Below are 19,674 nucleotides of genomic sequence, written 5' to 3' on the forward strand. Positions count from 1 at the left end.
ACACTTCTTACTGACTAATTTTTGGACCATTCCTGTGACACTAGTTATAGATTCCGATGCTTCACTCAAGGTTTACTGTATCCCTTGGACCTTCTTATTGACGATGAAACACAGAAATTGCATCGGAATTAAATACAAAAGGCACAATGCCGACTTAAGTACATGAAGACCGACACTTCTTGCTGACTATGCTCTGAACCATTCCTGCAACACTAGTTATAGATTCCGATCCTTCACTTCAGGTTTACTGTATCCCTTGGACCTTCTTATTGACGATGAAACACAGAAATTGCATCGGAATTAAAATCAAAAGGCACAATGTCGACTTAAGTACAAGAAGACTGACTTTTCCTACTGACCATTCCTGTGACACAAGCTATAGATTCCGATGCTTCACTTCAGGTTTACTGTATCCCTTGGACCTTCTTATTGACGATGAAACACAGAAATTGCATCGGAATTAAATACAAAAGGCACAATACCGACTTAAGTACATGAAGACCGACACTTCTTACTGACTATGTTTTGATGCATTCCTGTGACAATAGTTATAGATTCCGATGCTTCACTTCAGGTTTACTGTATCCCTTGGACCTTCTTATTGACGATGAAACGCAGAAGTTGCATCGTAATTAAATACAAAAGGCACAATGCCGACTTAAGTACATGAAGACCGACACTTCTTACTGACAATGTTTTCAATCATTCCTGTGACACTAGTTATAGATTCCGATGTTTCACTCCTGGTTTACTGTATCCCTTGGACCTTCTTATTGACGATAAAACACAGAAATTGCATCGGAATTAAATACAAAAGGCACAATGCCGACTTAAGTACATGAATACCGACACTTCTTACTGACTATGCTTTGAACCATTCCTGTGACACTAGTTATAGATTCCTATGCTTCACTCCAGGTTTACTGTATCCCTTGGACCTTCTTATTGACGATGAAACACAGAAATTAAATGGGAATTAAATACAGAAGGCACAATGCCGACTTAAGTACATGAAGAACGACACTTCTTACTGACTATGTTTTGAACCATTCCTGTGGCACTAGTTATAGTTTCCGATGCTTCACTTCAGGTTCACTGTATCCCTTGGACCTTCTTATTGACGATGAAACACAGAAATTCCATCGGAATTTAAAAACAAAAGTCACAATGTCGACTTAAGTACATGAAGACCGACACTTCTTACTGCCAATGTTTTGAACCATTCCTGTGACACTAGTTATAGATTCCGATGCCTCACTCCAGGTTTACTGTATCCCTTGGACCTTCTTATTGACGATGAAACACAGAAATTGCATCGGAACTAAATACAAAAGGCACAATGCCGACTTAAGTACATGAAGACCGACACTTCTTACTGACTATGATTTGAACCATTCCTGTGACACTAGTTATAGTTTCCGATGTTTGACTTCAGGTTTACTGTATCCCTTGGACCTTCTTATTGACGATGAATCACAGAAATTGCATGGGAATTAAATGCAAAACGCACAATGCCAACTTAAGGACAAGAAGACTGACTCTTCCTACTGACCATTCCTGTGACACTAGTTATAGATTCCGATGCTTCACTTCTGGTTTACTGTATCCCTTGGCCCTTCTTATTGACGAATAAACACAGAAATTGCATCGGAATTAATTACAAAAGGCACAATGCCGACTTAAGGACAAGAAGACTGACTCTTCCTACTGACCATTCCTGTGACACTAGTTATAGATTCCGATGCTTCACTTCAGGTTTACTGTATCCCTTGGACCTTCTTATTGACGATGAAACACAGAAATTGCATCGGAATTAAATACAAAAGGCACAATGCCGACTTAAGTACATGAAGCCCGACACTTCTTACTGACTATGTTTTTAACCATTCCTGTGACACTAGTTATAGATTCTGATGCTTCACTCCAGGTTTACTGTATCCCTTGAACCTTCTTATTGACGATAAAACACAGAAATTGTATCGGAATTAAATACATAAGGCACAATGCCGACTTAAGTACATGAAGACCGACACTTATTACTGACTAAGCTTTGAACCATTCCTGCAACACTAGTTATAGATTCCGATCCTTCACTTCAGGTTTACTGTATCCCTTGGACCTTCTTATTGACGATGTAACACAGAAATTGCATCGAAATTAAATACAAAAGGCACAATGCCGACTTAAGGACAAGAAGACGGACTCATCATACTGACCTTTCCTGTTAAACTAGTTATAGATTCCGATGCTTCACTTCAGGTTTACTGTATCCCTTGGACCTTCTTATTGACGATGAGACACAGAAATTGCATCGGAATTAAATACAAAAGGCACAATGCCGACTTAAGGACATGAAGACTGACTCTTCCTACTGACCATTCCTGTGACACAAGTAATAGATTCCGATGCTTCACTCCAGGTTTACTGTATCCCTTGGACCTTCTTAATGACGATGAAACACAGAAATTGCATCGGAATTATATACAAAAGTCACAACGCCGACTTAAGTACATGAAGACCGACATTTCTTACTGAATATGTTTTGAACCATACCTGTAACACTAGTTATCGATTCCGATGCTTCACTTCAGGTTTACTATATCCCTTTGACCTACTTATTGACGATGAAACACAGAAATTGCATCGGAATTAAATACAAAAGGCACAATGCCGACTTAAGGACAAGAAGACTGACTCTTCCTACTGACCATTCCTGTGACACTAGTTATAGATTCCGATGCATCAATTCAGGTTTACTGTATCCCTTGGACCTTCTTATTGACGACGAAACACAGAAATTGCATCGGAATTAAATAAAAAAGGCACAATGCTGACTTAACTACATGAAGCCCAACACTTCTTACTGACTATGTTTTGAACCATTCCTGTGACACTAGTTATAGATTCCGATGCTTCACTCCAGTTTTACTAAATACCTTGGACCTTCTTATTGACGATAAAACACAGAAAATGCATCGGAATTAAATACAAAAGGCACCATGCCGACTTTAGTACATGAAGACCGACACTTCTTACTGACTATGCTTTGAACCATTCCTGCAACACTAGATATAAATTCCGATCCTTCACTTCAGGTTTACTGCATCCCTTGGACCTTCATATTGACGATGAAACACAGAAATTGCATCGGAATTAAATACAAAAGGCACAATGCCGACTTAAGGACAAGATACTGACTCTTCCTACTGACCACTCCTGTGACACTAGTTATAGATTCCGATGCTTCACTTCAGGTTTACTGTATCCCTTGGACCTTCTTATTGACGATGAAACACAGAAATTGCATCGGAATTAAATACAAAAGGCACAATGCCGACTAAAGTACTTGAAGACCGACACTTCTTACTGACTACGTTTTGAACCAATCCTGTGACACTACTTATAGATTCCGATGCTTCACTTCAGGTTTACTGTATCCTTTGGACCTTCTTATTGACGATGAAACACAGAAATTGCATCGGAATTAAATATAAAAGGCACAATGCCGACTTAAGGACAAGAAGACTGACTCTTCCTACTAACCATTCCTGTGACACTAGTTATAGATTCCGATGCTTCACTTCAGGTTTACTGTATCCCTTGGACCTTCTTATTGACGATGAATCACAGAAATTGCATCGGAATTAAATACAAAAGGCACAATGCCGACTTAAGTACATGAAGACCGACACTTCTTACTGACTATGTTTTGAACCATTCCTGTGACACTAGTTATAGATTCCGATGCTTCTCTTCAGGTTTACTGTATCCCTTGGACCTTCTTATTGACGATGAAACGCAGAAATTGCATCGGAATTAAATACAAAATGCACAATGCCGACTTAAGGACAAGAAGACTCACTCTTCCTACTGACCATTCCTGTGACACTAGTTATATATTCCGATGCTTCACTTCAGGTCTACTGTATCCCTTGGACCATCTTATTGACGATGAAACACAGAAATTGCATCGGAATTAAATACAAAAGGCACAATGCCGACTTAAGTACATGAAGACCGACACCTCTTACTGACTATATTTTGAACCATTCCTGTGACACTAGTTATAGTTTCCGATGCTTCACTTCAGGTTAACTGTATCCCTTGGACCTTCTTATTGACGATGAAACATAGAAATTGCATCGGAATTATATACAAAAGGCACAATGCCGACTTAAGTACATGAAGACCGACAGTTCTTACTGAATATGTTTTGAACCATTCCTGTGACACTAGTTATAGATTCCGATGTTTCGCTTCAGGCTTACTGTATCCCTTGGACCTTCTTAATCACGATGAAACACAGAAATTGCATCGGAATTATATACAAAAGGCACAATGCCGACTTAAGTACAAGAAGACCGACACTTCTTACTGACTATGTTTTGAACCATTCCAGTGACACTTGTTATAGATTACGATGCTTCACTTCAGGTTTACTGTATCCCTTGGACCTTCTTATTGACGATGAAACACAGAAATTGCATCGGAATTAAATACAAATGGCAGAATGCCGACATAAGGACAAGAAGACTGACTCATCCTGCTGGCCATTCCTGTGACGCTAGTTATAGATTCCGATGCTTCACTTCAGGTTTACTGTATCCCTTGGACCTTCTTATTGACGATGAAACACAGAAATTGCATCGGAATTAAATACAAAAGGCACAATGCCGACCTAAGTACAAGAAGACTGACTCTACCTACTGACCACTCCTGTGACACTAGTTATAGTTTCCGATGCTTCACTTCAGGTTTACTGTATCCCTTGGACCTTCTCATTGACGATGAAACACAGAAATTGCATCGGAATTAAATACAAAAGGCACAATGCCGACTTAAGTACATGAAGACCGACAGTTCTTACTTACTATGTATTGAACCATTCCTGTGACACTAGTTATAGATTCCGATGCTTCTCTTCAGGTTTACTGTATCCCTTGGACTTTCTTATTGACGATGAAACACAGAAATTACATCGGAATTAAATACAAAAGGCACAATGCCTACTGAAGTACATGAAGACCGACATTTCTTACTGACTTTGTATTGAACCATTCCTGTGACACTAGTTATAGATTCCGATGCTTCTCTTCAGGTTTACTGTATCCCTTGGACCTTCTTATTGACGATGAAACACAAAAATTGCATCGGAAATAAATACAAAAGGCACAATGCCGGCTTAAGGACAAGAAGACTGACTATTCCTACTGACCATTCCTGTGACACTAGTTATGGATTCCGATGCTTCACTTCAGGTTTACTGTACCCCTTGGACCTTCTCCTAGACGATGAAACATAGGAATTGCATCGGAATTAAATACAAAAGGCACAATGCTCACTTAAGTACATGAAGACCGACACTTCTTACTGACTATGGTTTGAACCATTCCTGTGACACTAGTTATAGATTCTGATGGTTCACTTCAGGTTTACTGTATCCCTTGGACCTTCTTATTGACGATGAAACACAGAAATTGCACCGGAATTAAACACAAAAGGCACGACGCCGACTTAAGTACATGAAGTCCGACACTTCTTACTGACTAAGTTTTGAACCATTAATGTAACATTAGTTATAGATTCCGATGCTTCACTTCAGGTTTACTGTATCCCTTGGACTCTCTTATTGACGATGAAACACAGAAATTGCATGGAATTTAAATACAAAAGGCACAATGCCGACTTAAGGACAAGAAGACTGACTCTTCCTACTGACCATTCCTGTGACATTAGTTATAGATTCCGATTCTTCACTTCATGTTTACTGTATCCCTTGGACCTTCTTATTGACGATGCACACAGAAATTGCATCGGAATTAAATACAAAAGGCACAATGCCGACTTAAGTACATGAAGACCGACACTTCTTACTGACTATGTTATGAACCATTCCTGTGACACTAGTTATAGATTCCGATGCTTCACTTCAGGTTTACTGTATCCCTTGGACCTTCTTATTGACGATGAAACAGAGAAATTGCATCGGAATTAAATACAAAAGTCACAATGCCGACTTAAGTACAAGAAGACTGACTCTTCCTACTGTCTAGGTTTTGAACCATTCCGGTGACACTAGTTATAGATTCCGATGTTTCACTCCAGGTTTACTGTATCCCTTGGACCTTCTTATTGACGATGAAACACAGAAATTGCGTCGGAATTAAATACAAAAGGCACAATGCCGACTTAAGTACATGAAGACCGACACCTCTTACTGACTATATTTTGAACCATTCCTGTGACACTAGTTATAGTTTCCGATGCTTCACCTCAGGTTAACTGTATCCCTTGGACCTTCTTATTGACGATGAAACATAGAAATTGCATCGGAATTATATACAAAAGGCACAATGCCGACTTAAGTACATGAAGACCGACAGTTCTTACTGAATATGTTTTGAACCATTCCTGTGACACTAGTTATAGATTCCGATGCTTCGCTTCAGGCTTACTGTATCCCTTGGACCTTCTTAATCACGATGAAACACAGAAATTGCATCGGAATTATATACAAAAGGAACAATGCCGACTTAAGTACAAGAAGACCGACACTTCTTACTGACTATGTTTTGAACCATTCCAGTGACACTTGTTATAGATTACGATGCTTCACTTCAGGTTTACTGTATCCCTTGGACCTTCTTATTGACGATGAAACACAGAAATTGCATCGGAATTAAATACAAATGGCAGAATGCCGACATAAGGACAAGAAGACTGACTCATCCTGCTGGCCATTCCTGTGACGCTAGTTATAGATTCCGATGCTTCACTTCAGGTTTACTGTATCCCTTGGACCTTCTTATTGACGATGAAACACAGAAATTGCATCGGAGTTAAATACAAAAGGCACAATGCCGACCTAAGTACAAGAAGACTGACTCTACCTACTGACCACTCCTGTGACACTAGTTATAGTTTCCGATGCTTCACTTCAGGTTTACTGTATCCCTTGGACCTTCTCATTGACGATGAAACACAGAAATTGCATCGGAATTAAATACAAAAGGCACAATGCCGACTTAAGTACATGAAGACCGACAGTTCTTACTTACTATGTATTGAACCATTCCTGTGACACTAGTTATAGATTCCGATGCTTCTCTTCAGGTTTACTGTATCCCTTGGACCTTCTTATTGACGATGAAACACAGAAATTGCATCGGAATTAAATACAAAAGGCACAATGCCTACTGAAGTACATGAAGACCGACATTTCTTACTGACTTTGTTTTGAACCATTCCTGTAACACCAGTTATAGATTCCGATGCTTCACTTCAGGTTTACTGTATCCCTTGGACCTTCTTATTGACGATGAAACACAAAAATTGCATCGGAAATAAATACAAAAGGCACAATGCCGGCTTAAGGACAAGAAGACTGACTATTCCTACTGACCATTCCTGTGACACTAGTTATGGATTCCGATGCTTCACTTCAGGTTTACTGTATCCCTTGGACCTTCTCCTAGACGATGAAACATAGGAATTGAATCGGAATTAAATACAAAAGGCACAATGCTCACTTAAGTACATGAAGACCGACACTTCTTACTGACTATGGTTTGAACCATTCCTGTGACACTAGTTATAGATTCTGATGGTTCACTTCAGGTTTACTGTATCCCTTGGACCTTCTTATTGACGATGAAACACAGAAATTGCACCGGAATTAAACACAAAAGGCACGACGCCGACTTAAGTACATGAAGACCGACACTTCTTACTGACTAAGTTTTGAACCATTAATGTAACACTAGTTATAGATTCCGATGCTTCACTTCAGGTTTACTGTATCCCTTGGACTCTCTTATTGACGATGAAACACAGAAATTGCATGGAATTTAAATACAAAAGGCACAATGCCGACTTAAGGACAAGAAGACTGACTCTTCCTACTGACCATTCCTGTGACATTAGTTATAGATTCCGATTCTTCACTTCATGTTTACTGTATCCCTTGGACCTTCTTATTGACGATGCACACAGAAATTGCATCGGAATTAAATACAAAAGGCACAATGCCGACTTAAGTACATGAAGACCGACACTTCTTACTGACTATGTTATGAACCATTCCTGTGACACTAGTTATAGATTCCGATGCTTCACTTCAGGTTTACTGTATCCCTTGGACCTTCTTATTGACGATGAAACAGAGAAATTGCATCGGAATTAAATACAAAAGTCACAATGCCGACTTATGTACAAGAAGACTGACTCTTCCTACTGTCTAGGTTTTGAACCATTCCTGTGACACTAGTTATAGATTCCGATGCTTCACTCCAGGTTTACTGCATCCCTTGGACCTTCTTATTGACGATGAAACACAGAAATTGCGTCGGAATTAAATACAAAAGCACAATGCCGACTTAAGTACAAGAAGACTGACTCTTCCTAATGTCTAAGTTTTGAACCATTCCTGTGACACTAGTTATAGATTACGATGCTTCACACCAGGTTTACTGTATCCCTTCTACCTTCTTATTGACGATGAAACACAGAAATTGCATCGGAATTAAATACAAAAGGCACAATGCCGACTTAAGTAGAAGAAGACTGACTCTTCCTACTGTCTAAGTTTTGAACCATTCCTGTGACACTAGTTATAGATTCCGATGCTTCACTTCAGGTTTACTGTATCACTTGGACCTTCTTATTGACGATGAAACACAGAAATTGCATCGGAATTAAATACAAATGGCAGAATGCCGACATAAGGACAAGAAGACTGACTCTTCCTACTGACCATTCCTGTGACACTAGTTATGTATTCCGATGCTTCACTTCAGGTTTACTGTATCCCTTGGACCTTCTCATAGACGATGAAACATAGAAATTGCATCGGAATTAAATACAAAAGGCACAATGCCGACTTAAGTACATGAAGACTGACACTAATTACTGACTAAGTTTTGAACCATTCCTGTAACACTAGTTATAGATTCCGATGCTTCACTTCAGCTTTACTGTATCCCTTGGACCTTCTTATTGACGATGAAACACAGAAATTGCATGGAATTTAAATACAAAAGGCACAACGCCGACTTAAGGACAAGAAGACTGACTCTTCCTACTGACCATTCCTGTGACACTAGTTATAGATTCCGATGCTTCACTTCAGGTTTACTGTATCCCTTGGACCTTCCTATTGACGATGAAACACAGAAATTGCATCGGAATTAAATACAAAAGGCACAATGCCGTCTTAAGTACATGAAGACCGACACCTCTTACTGACTATATTTTGAACCATTCCTGTGACACTAGTTATAGTTTCCGATGCTTCACTTCAGGTTAACTGTATCCCTTGGACCTTCTTATTGACGATGAAACATAGAAATTGCATCGGAATTATATACAAAATGCACAATGCCGACTTAAGTACATGAAGACCGACAGTTCTTACTGAATATGTTTTGAACCATTCTTAATCACGATGAAACACAGAAATTGCATCGGAATTATATACAAAAGGCACTATGTTTTGAACCATTCCAGTGACACTTGTTATAGATTACGATGCTTCACTTCAGGTTTACTGTATCCCTTGGACCTTCTTATTGACGATGAAACACAGAAATTGCATCGGAATTAAATACAAATGGCAGAATGCCGACATAAGGACAAGAAGACTGACTCATCCTGCTGGCCATTCCTGTGACGCTAGTTATAGATTCCGATGCTTCACTTCAGGTTTACGGTATCCCTTGGACCTTCTTATTGACGATGAAACACAGAAATTGCATCGGAATTAAATACAAAAGGCACAATGCCGACCTAAGTACAAGAAGACTGACTCTACCTACTGACCACTCCTGTGACACTAGTTATAGTTTCCGATGCTTCACTTCAGGTTTACTGTATCCCTTGGACCTTCTTATTGACGATGAAACACAGAAATTGCATCGGAATTAAATACAAAAGGCACAATGCCGACTTAAGTACATGAAGACCGACAGTTCTTACTTACTATGTATTGAACCATTCCTGTGACACTAGTTATAGATTCCGATGCTTCTCTTCAGGTTTACTGAATCCCTTGGACCTTCTTATTGACGATGAAACACAGAAATTGCATCGGAATTAAATACAAAAGGCACAATGCCTACTGAAGTACATGAAGACCGACATTTCTTACTGACTTTGTTTTGAACCATTCCTGTAACACCAGTTATAGATTCCGATGCTTCACTTCAGGTTTACTGTATCCCTTGGACCTTCTTATTGACGATGAAACACAAAAATTGCATCGGAAATAAATACAAAAGGCACAATGCCGGCTTAAGGACTAGAAGACTGACTATTCCTACTGACCATTCCTGTGACACTAGTTATGGATTCCGATGCTTCACTTCAGGTTTACTGTATCCCTTGGACCTTCTCCTAGACGATGAAACATAGGAATTGCATCGGAATTAAATACAAAAGGCACAATGCTCACTTAAGTACATGAAGACCGACACTTCTTACTGACTATGGTTTGAACCATTCCTGTGACACTAGTTATAGATTCTGATGGTTCACTTCAGGTTTACTGTATCCCTTGGACCTTCTTATTGACGACGAAACACAGAAATTGCACCGGAATCAAACACAAAAGGCACGACGCCGACTTAAGTACATGAAGACCGACACTTCTTACTGACTAAGTTTTGAACCATTAATGTAACACTAGTTATAGATTCCGATGCTTCACTTCAGGTTTACTGTATCCCTTGGACTCTCTTATTGACGATGAAACACTGAAATTGCATGGAATTTAAATACAAAAGGCACAATGCCGACTTAAGGACAAGAAGACTGACTCTTCCTACTGACCATTCCTGTGACATTAGTTATAGATTCCGATTCTTCACTTCATGTTTACTGTATCCCTTGGACCTTCTTATTGACGATGCACACAGAAATTGCATCGGAATTAAATACAAAAGGCACAATGCCGACTTAAGTACATGAAGACCGACACTTCTTACTGACTATGTTATGAACCATTCCTGTGACACTAGTTATAGATTCCGATGCTTCACTTCAGGTTTACTGTATCCCTTGGACCTTCTTATTGACGATGAAACAGAGAAATTGCATCGGAATTAAATACAAAAGTCACAATGCCGACTTAAGTAAAAGAAGACTGACTCTTCCTACTGTCTAGGTTTTGAACCATTCCTGTGACACTAGTTATAGATTCCGATGCTTCACTCCAGGTTTACTGTATCCCTTGGACCTTCTTATTGACGATGAAACACAGAAATTGCGTCGGAATTAAATACAAAAGCACAATGCCGACTTAAGTACAAGAAGACTGACTCTTCCTAATGTCTAAGTTTTGAACCATTCCTGTGACACTAGTTATAGATTACGATGCTTCACACCAGGTTTACTGTATCCCTTCTACCTTCTTATTGACGATGAAACACAGAAATTGCATCGGAATTAAATACAAAAGGCACAATGCCGACTTAAGTAGAAGAAAACTGACTCTTCCTACTGTCTAAGTTTTGAACCATTCCTGTGACACTAGTTATAGATTCCGATGCTTCACTTCAGGTTTACTGTATCCCTTGGACCTTCTTATTGACGATGAAACACAGAAATTGCATCGGAATTAAAGACAAATGGCAGAATGCCGACATAAGGACACGAAGACTGACTCTTCCTACTGACCATTCCTGTGACACTAGTTATGTATTCCGATGCTTCACTTCAGGTTTACTGTATCCCTTGGACCTTCTCATAGACGATGAATCACAGAAATAGCATGGAATTTAAATACAAAAGGCACAATGCCGACTTAAGGACAAGAAGACTGACTCTTCCTACTGACCATTCCTGTGACACTACTTATAGATTCCGATGCTTCACTTCAGGTTTACTGTATCCCTTGGACCTTCCTATTGACGATGAAACACAGAAATTGCATCGGAATTAAATACAAAAGGCACAATGCCGACTTAAGGACAAGAAGACTGACTCTTCCTACTGACCATTCCTGTGACGGTAGTTATAGATTCCGATTCTTCACACCAGGTTTACTGTATCCCTTCTACCTTCTTATTGACGATGAAACACAGAAATTGCATCGGAATTAAATACAAAAGGCACAATGCCGACTTAAGTACAAGAAGACTGACTCTTCCTACTGTCTAAGTTTTGAACCATTCCTGTGACACTAGTTATAGATTCCGATGCTTCACTTCAGGTTTACTGTATCCCATGGACCTTCTTATTGACGATGAAACACATAAATTGCATGGAATTTAAATACAAAAGGCACAATGCCGACTTAAGGACAAGAAGACTGACTCTTCCTACTGACCATTCCTGTGACACTAGTTATAGATTCCGATGCTTCACTTCAGATTTACTGTATCCCTTGGACCTACTTATTGACGATGAAACACAGAAATTGCATCGGAATTAAATACAAAAGGCACAATGCCGACTTAAGGACAAGAAGACTGACTCTTCCTACTGACCATTCCTGTGGCGGTAGTTATAGATTCCGATTCTTCACACCAGGTTTACTGTATCCCTTCTACCTTCTTATTGACGATGAAACACGGAAATTGCATTGGAATTAAATACAAAAGGCACAATGCCGACTTAAGTACAAGAAGACTGACTCTTCCTACTGTCTAAGTTTTGAACCATTCCTGTGACACTAGTTATAGATTCCGATGCTTCACTTCAGGTTTACTGTATCCCTTGGGCCTTCTTATTGACGATGAAACACAGAAATTGCATCGGAATTAAATACAAAAGGCACAATCCCGACTTAAGTACATGAAGACCGACACCTCTTACTGACTTTGTTTTGAACCATTCCTGTAACACCAGTTACAGATTCCGATGTTTCACTTCATGTTTACTGTATCCCTTGGACCTTCTTATTGACGATGAAACACAGAAATTGCATCGGAATTAAATACAAAAGGCACAATACCGACTTAAGGACAAGAAGACTGACTCTTCCTACTGACCATTCCTGTGACACAAGTTATAGATTCCGATGCTTCACTCCAGGTTTACTGTATCCCTTGGACCTTCTCATAGACGATGAAACATAGAAATAGCATCGGAATTAAATACAAAAGGCAGAATGCCGACTTAAGTACATGAAGACTGACACTTCTTACTGACTAAGTTTTGAACCATTTCTGTAACACTAGTTATAGATTCCGATGCTTCACTTCAGGTTTACTGTATCCCTTGGATTTTCTTATTGACGATGAAACGCAGAAATTGCATGGAATTTAAATACAAAAGGCACAATGCCGACTTAAGGACAAGAAGACTGACTCTTCCTACTGACCATTCCTGTGACGCTAGTTATAGATTCCGATGCTTCACTTCAGGTTTACTGTATCCCTTGGACCTTCTTATTGACGATGAAACACAGAAATTGCATCGGAATTAAATACAAAAGGCACAATGCCGACTTAAGGACAAGAAGACTGACTCTTCCTACTGACCATTCCTGTGACGGTAGTTATAGATTCCGATTCTTCACACCGGGTTTACTGTATCCCTTCTACCTACATATTGACGATGAAACACAGAAATTGCATCGGAATTAAATACAAAAGGCACAATGCCGACTTAAGTACAAGAAGACTGACTCTTCCTACTGTCTAAGTTTTGAACCATTCCTGTGACACTAGTTATAGATTCCGATGCTTCACTTCAGGTTTACTGTATCCCTTGGACCTTCTTATTGACGATGAAACACAGAAATTGCATCGAAATTAAATACAAAAGGCACAATCCCGACTTAAGTACATGAAGACCGACACCTCTTACTGACTTTGTTTTGAACCATTCCTGTAACACCAGTTATAGATTCCGATGTTTCACTTCATGTTTACTGTATCCCTTGGACCTTCTTATTGACGATGAAACACAGAAATTGCATCGGAATTAAATACAAAAGGCACAATGCCGACTTAAGGACAAGAAGACTGACTCTTCCTACTGACCATTCCTGTGACACAAGTTATAGATTCCGATGCTTCACTCCAGGTTTACTGTATCCCTTAGACCTTCTTATTGACGATGAAACACAGAAATTGCATCGGAGTTAAATACAAAAGGCACAATGCCGTCTTAAGTACATGAAGACCGACACCTCTTACTGACTATATTTTGAACCATTCCTGTGACACTAGTTATAGTTTCCGATGCTTCACTTCAGGTTAACTGTATCCCTTGGACCTTCTTATTGACGATGAAACATAGAAATTGCATCGGAATTATATACAAAAGGCACAATGCCGACTTAAGTACATGAAGACCGACAGTTCTTACTGAATATGTTTTGAACCATTCCTGTGACACTAGTTATAGATTCCGATGCTTCACTTCAGGCTTACTGTATCCCTTGGACCTTCTTAATCACGATGAAAAACAGAAATTGCATCGGAATTATATACAAAAGGCACAATGCCGACTTAAGTACAAGAAGACCGAAACTTCTTACTGACTATGTTTTGAACCATTCCAGTGACACTTGTTATAGATTACGATGCTTCACTTCAGGTTTACTGTATCCCTTGGACCTTCTTATTGACGATGAAACACAGAAATTGCATCGGAATTAAATACAAATGGCAGAATGCCGACATAAGGACAAGAAGACTGACTCATCCTGCTGGCCATTCCTGTGACGCTAGTTATAGATTCCGATGCTTCACTTCAGGTTTACGGTATCCCTTGGACCTTCTTATTGACGATGAAACACAGAAATTGCATCGGAATTAAATATAAAAGGCACAATGCCGACCTAAGTACAAGAAGACTGACTCTACCTACTGACCACTCCTGTGACACTAGTTATAGTTTCCGATGCTTCACTTCAGGTTTACTGTATCCCTTGGACCTTCTTATTGACGATGAAACACAGAAATTGCATCGGAATTAAATACAAAAGGCACAATGCCGACTTAAGTACATGAAGACCGACAGTTCTTACTTACTATGTATTGAACCATTCCTGTGACACTAGTTATAGATTCCGATGCTTCTCTTCAGGTTTACTGTATCCCTTGGACCTTCTTATTGACGATGAAACACAGAAATTGCATCGGAATTAAATACAAAAGGCACAATGCCTACTGAAGTACATGAAGACCGACATTTCTTACTGACTTTGTTTTGAACCATTCCTGTAACACCAGTTATAGATTCCGATGCTTCACTTCAGGTTTACTGTATCCCTTGGACCTTCTTATTGACGATGAAACACAAAAATTGCATCGGAAATAAATACAAAAGGCACAATGCCGGCTTAAGGACTAGAAGACTGACTATTCCTACTGACCATTCCTGTGACACTAGTTATGGATTCCGATGCTTCACTTCAGGTTTACTGTATCCCTTGGACCTTCTCCTAGACGATGAAACATAGGAATTGCATCGGAATTAAATACAAAAGGCACAATGCTCACTTAAGTACATGAAGACCGACACTTCTTACTGACTATGGTTTGAACCATTCCTGTGACACTAGTTATAGATTCTGATGGTTCACTTCAGGTTTACTGTATCCCTTGGACCTTCTTATTGACGATGAAACACAGAAATTGCACCGGAATTAAACACAAAAGGCACGACGCCGACTTAAGTACATGAAGACCGACACTTCTTACTGACTAAGTTTTGAACCATTAATGTAACACTAGTTATAGATTCCGATGCTTCACTTCAGGTTTACTGTATCCCTTGGACTCTCTTATTGACGATGAAACACTGAAATTGCATGGAATTTAAATACAAAAGGCACAATGCCGACATAAGGACAAGAAGACTGACTCTTCCTACTGACCATTCCTGTGACATTAGTTATAGATTCCGATTCTTCACTTCATGTTTACTGTATCCCTTGGACCTTCTTATTGACGATGCACACAGAAATTGCATCGGAATTAAATACAAAAGGCACAATGCCGACTTAAGTACATGAAGACCGACACCTCTTACTGACTATGTTATGAACCATTCCTGTGACACTAGTTATAGATTCCGATGCTTCACTTCAGGTTTACTGTATCATTTGGACCTTCTTATTGACGATGAAACAGAGAAATTGCATCGGAATTAAATACAAAAGTCACAATGCCGACTTAAGTAAAAGAAGACTGACTCTTCCTACTGTCTAGGTTTTGAACCATTCCTGTGACACTAGTTATAGATTCCGATGCTTCACTCCAGGTTTACTGTATCCCTTGGACCTTCTTATTGACGATGAAACACAGAAATTGCGTCGGAATTAAATACAAAAGCACAATGCCGACTTAAGTACAAGAAGACTGACTCTTCCTAATGTCTAAGTTTTGAACCATTCCTGTGACACTAGTTATAGATTACGATGCTTCACACCAGGTTTACTGTATCCCTTCTACCTTCTTATTGACGATGAAACACAGAAATTGCATCGGAATTAAATACAAAAGGCACAATGCCGACTTAAGTAGAAGAAGACTGACTCTTCCTACTGTCTAAGTTTTGAACCATTCCTGTGACACTAGTTATAGATTCCGATGCTTCACTTCAGGTTTACTGTATCCCTTGGACCTTCTTATTGACGATGAAACACAGAAATTGCATCGGAATTAAATACAAATGGCAGAATGCCGACATAAGGACACGAAGACTGACTCTTCCTACTGACCATTCCTGTGACACTAGTTATGTATTCCGATGCTTCACTTCAGGTTAACTGTATCCCTTGGACCTTCTCATAGACGATGAAACATAGAAATTGCATCGGAATTAAATACAAAAGGCACAATGCCGACTTAAGTACATGAAGACTGACACTAATTACTGACTAAGTTTTGAACCATTCCTGTAACACTAGTTATAGATTCCGATGCTTTACTTCAGCTTTACTGTATCCCTTGGACCTTCTTATTGACGATGAATCACAGAAATAGCATGGAATTTAAATACAAAAGGCACAATGCCGACTTAAGGACAAGAAGACTGACTCTTCCTACTGACCATTCCTGTGACACTACTTATAGATTCCGATGCTTCACTTCAGGTTTACTGTATCCCTTGGACCTTCCTATTGACGATGAAACACAGAAATTGCATCGGAATTAAATACAAAAGGCACAATGCCGACTTAAGGACAAGAAGACTGACTCTTCCTACTGACCATTCCTGTGACGGTAGTTATAGATTCCGATTCTTCACACCAGGTTTACTGTATCCCTTCTACCTTCTTATTGACGATGAAACACAGAAATTGCATCGGAATTAAATACAAAAGGCACAATGCCGACTTAAGTACAAGAAGACTTACTCTTCCTACTGTCTAAGTTTTGAACCATTCCTGTGACACTAGTTATAGATTCCGATGCTTCACTTCAGGTTTACTGTATCCCATGGACCTTCTTATTGACGATGAAACACATAAATTGCATGGAATTTAAATACAAAAGGCACAATGCCGACTTAAGGACAAGAAGACTGACTCTTCCCACTGACCATTCCTGTGACACTAGTTATAGATTCCGATGCTTCACTTCAGATTTACTGTATCCCTTGGACCTACTTATTGACGATGAAACACAGAAATTGCATCGGAATTAAATACAAAAGGCACAATGCCGACTTAAGGACAAGAAGACTGACTCTTCCTACTGACCATTCCTGTGACGGTAGTTATAGATTCCGATTCTTCACACCAGGTTTACTGCATCCCTTCTACCTTCTTATTGACGATGAAACACGGAAATTGCATCGGAATTAAATACAAAAGGCACAATGCCGACTTAAGTACAAGAAGACTGACTCTTCCTACTGTCTAAGTTTTGAACCATTCCTGTGACACTAGTTATAGATTCCGATGCTTCACTTCAGGTTTACTGTATCCCTTGGGCCTTCTTATGGACGATGAAACACAGAAATTGCATCGGAATTAAATACAAAAGGCACAATCCCGACTTAAGTACATGAAGACCGACACCTCTTACTGACTTTGTTTTGAACCATTCCTGTAACACCAGTTATAGATTCCGATGTTTCACTTCATGTTTACTGTATCCCGCGGACCTTCTTATTGACGATGAAACACAGAAATTGCATCGGAATTAAATACAAAAGGCACAATACCGACTTAAGGACAAGAAGACTGACTCTTCCTACTGACCATTCCTGTGACACAAGTTATAGATTCCGATGCTTCACTCCAGGTTTACTGTATCCCTTGGACCTTCTCATAGACGATGAAACATAGAAATAGCATCGGAATTAAATACAAAAGGCAGAATGCCGACTTAAGTACATGAAGACTGACACTTCTTACTGACTAAGTTTTGAACCATTCCTGTAACACTAGTTATAGATTCCGATTCTTCACTTCAGGTTTACTGTATCCCTTGGAACTTCTTATTGACGATGAAACGCAGAAATTGCATGGAATTTAAATACAAAAGGCACAATGCCGACTTAAGGACAAGAAGACTGACTCTTCCTACTGACCATTCCTGTGACGCTAGTTATAGATTCCGATGCTTCACTTCAGGTTTACTGTATCCCTTGGACCTTCTTATTGACGATGAAACACAGAAATTGCATCGGAATTAAATACAAAAGGCACAATGCCGACTTAAGGACAAGAAGACTGACTCTTCCTACTGACCATTCCTGTGACGGTAGTTATAGATTCCGATTCTTCACACCGGGTTTACTGTATCCCTTCTACCTACATATTGACGATGAAACACAGAAATTGCATCGGAATTAAATACAAAAGGCACAATGCCGACTTAAGTACAAGAAGACTGACTCTTCCTACTGTCTAAGTTTTGAACCATTCCTGTGACACTAGTTATAGATTCCGATGCTTCACTTCAGGTTTACTGTATCCCTTGGACCTTCTTATTGACGATGAAACACAGAATTGCATCGAAATTAAATACAAAAGGCACAATCCCGACTGAAGTACATGAAGACCGACACCTCTTACTGACTTTGTTTTGAACCATTCCTGTAACACCAGTTATAGATTCCGATGTTTCACTTCATGTTTACTGTATCCCTTGGACCTTCTTATTGACGATGAAACACAGAAATTGCATCGGAATTAAATACAAAAGGCACAATGCCGACTTAAGGACAAGAAGACTGACTCTTCCTACTGACCATTCCTGTGACACAAGTTATAGATTCCGATGCTTCACTCCAGGTTTACTGTATCCCTTAGACCTTCTTATTGACGATGAAACACAGAAATTGCATCGGAATTAAATACAAAAGGCACAATCCCGACTTAAGTACATGAAGACCGACACCTCTTACTGACTTTGTTTTGAACCATTCCTGTAACACCAGTTATAGATTCCGATGTTTCACTACATGTTTACTGTATCCCTTGGACCTTCTTATTGACGATGAATCACAGAAATTGCATGGGAATTAAATACAAAACGCACAATGCCAACTTAAGGACAAGAAGACTGACTCTTCCTACTGACCATTCCTGTGACACTAGTTATAGATTCCGATGCTTCACTTCTGGTTTACCGTATCCCTTGGCCCTTCTTATTGACGATGAAACACAGAAATTGCAGCGGAATTAATTACAAAAGGCACAATGCCGACTTAAGGACAAGAAGACTGACTCTTCCTACTGACCATTCCTGTGACACTAGTTATAGATTC

Source organism: Schistocerca americana, chromosome 3 (assembly GCF_021461395.2).
Source record: "Schistocerca americana isolate TAMUIC-IGC-003095 chromosome 3, iqSchAmer2.1, whole genome shotgun sequence".
Taxonomy (NCBI): Eukaryota; Metazoa; Arthropoda; class Insecta; order Orthoptera; family Acrididae; genus Schistocerca; species Schistocerca americana.